Below are 1948 nucleotides of genomic sequence, written 5' to 3'. Positions count from 1 at the left end.
AATGGAAAGGAAGCTGTAGAACTAGGAGTTATGATATGAAACTCCAAGGGGGTAGACTCATAACAATGTCATGGAAAGGGTGGTGAATGCATGAAATACCCTCCCATAAGAGGTAGTGAAGAGAAGAACAGTAAAGGAATTCAAAAGGGAGGGGGACAAACACAAAAGACTCAATATTCAAACCTAAGCATTTAGGTAAGTTAGCCAGATAAGACTTATCTGGCAACTTGCATGGAATATTTTATTCATTGTTGAACTTTAATCGATTCAACTGATAGAAATTCTTTAGTTATTGCAAATTTATAGTTAATTTCTTTACTGTGTATGTAATGCCACCCTCCAAACCTACCCTGAGTTAAATATGTCCAACTACAGTGCTAGATATATATATATATATATATATTCCTATTCTCCCTATTAAAGTGCTCTCTCTCTCTCTCTCTTGCCCCTCCCCAAAGAGGCAGCTGGCATATACATAAACCAAATAGCGCAATATGCACATACATTCTGCGTAAAATGACGTGCTCTGTGATACCATATCGCACTTTGCGGAAATTGCCTATATGGTTGATTGGAAATTAGCTTAGCCACGCCCATTTTATAGCATTTTGATGAATCTTGGGGTAAATTATATTTTTCCAACATTTCTTTCTGTTATTTATTGAGTATTTTGGTTAGAGTCCAGAAGGACTCCCAGAATTCTACAAATGCCAATTTATGGGAGTCTGAATGTCCCCAAAACAGTATTAATGGTTTTCTTTTTATGACAGGCAGTGAAAGTTAAATACAGACTGGGATCATTTCCAGGCAACAATCAAAAAGCCAGGTTCTACTGCCTTCTTACATAGATATATCTTACCAGTATAGTAGTCATCAGGTTATTCCATCCACGATCAATCTGGCTTTTTCCTCCCTGGCGGCCTTTCTATAGAGAGACGTTGCTTGATTAGCCTCACCTGGACCCACCAATATATTTTACTTCTCCTTGCCACCAGAGTCTTTCTCCTGACTGGTTTGGTTAGATGCCACAAAGTAAGTGACAATGCCTTAACTATATGCGTGTTGTAAAGGCCATGAGGACCTCTTCCATCCTTTCAAGGGGAATGCTAATCGACTGGTTTCATTTATGTCTCTCCACAATTCCACAACTGCCTCATGTTCTCTCTTCCCTTCTCTTTCTTAAAGTGGAATTACATATTTTTCTCCACTGGTGTTTTCTTTACAGCGTCCTCTGCATCTCTGGCTGGCGAACTCCTTCACCTCTCTAAACTATCTCTGACATTGTGGAATGCAATCCTCCATCACAGTATAATTCTTTAGTACTGGCCTTCATCATATTGCTTTTTTCCTATTGTTTCTTATGAATTGGCTGCATAAGTGTTTTAGATTATATTTTACAAAAAGGCTGAGCAGAGAATTAAGGGTGGGTAAGAGTTTTTATTTTTTTGTCCATGTTTTACACTGACTTAATGTACTTATCATGTACTGTATGTTTCCTCCCCCCAAATTCAGATGTTGCTGACAGCATTAAAGTAACCTTGTTTGTCCAAAAAGCATAATGAGCCTCCCTCAGTTATGCTGGCAATGTATTATATGGTGAGAAAGTGGGCTGGCTTAAATCCTCAAATAAAGGGAATTTATTCAGGTTTTCTGAGACACACAGGGCCTCTCTGCTTCCTGTTTTAAATAGAGGGAATGGATAGAGTTATTCTCCCAGTGTACCCCCTGTACTTTTTGATTCAACAATATCTTTTAAAACTTCAACCTTTCAATTTCAGATTCAGATAGAATTAGAAAAAACCTCCAAATATGCCTGGAGCATTCATTCTTCCATTCCAAATTGATACATATTTTTCTCTTTGTCTTAGGCAAAGATTGTGATTTTTTTTCATTGACTGTAATGCTGTGTTATCACCAATTTTGGCAGCTAAGTGTATATTTCAAATTC

General features: G+C 37.6%; 1 non-coding gene across 1 annotated transcript; it reads right to left on the bottom strand.

The window, feature by feature from the left end:
• Window positions 1-1006: 1006 nt before the first annotated feature.
• Window positions 1007-1131, bottom strand: LOC115088908. The gene has a single exon (XR_003855982.1). It is a non-coding gene; the product is annotated as a U6atac minor spliceosomal RNA (small nuclear RNA).
• Window positions 1132-1948: the final 817 nt, after the last annotated feature.

The sequence above is a fragment of the Rhinatrema bivittatum genome, chromosome 3 (genome assembly GCF_901001135.1).
Source record: "Rhinatrema bivittatum chromosome 3, aRhiBiv1.1, whole genome shotgun sequence".
Classification (NCBI taxonomy): Eukaryota; Metazoa; Chordata; class Amphibia; order Gymnophiona; family Rhinatrematidae; genus Rhinatrema; species Rhinatrema bivittatum.
Note: the sequence above shows the minus strand (reverse complement) of the source record. Positions and strands in the feature narration are given on the sequence as shown.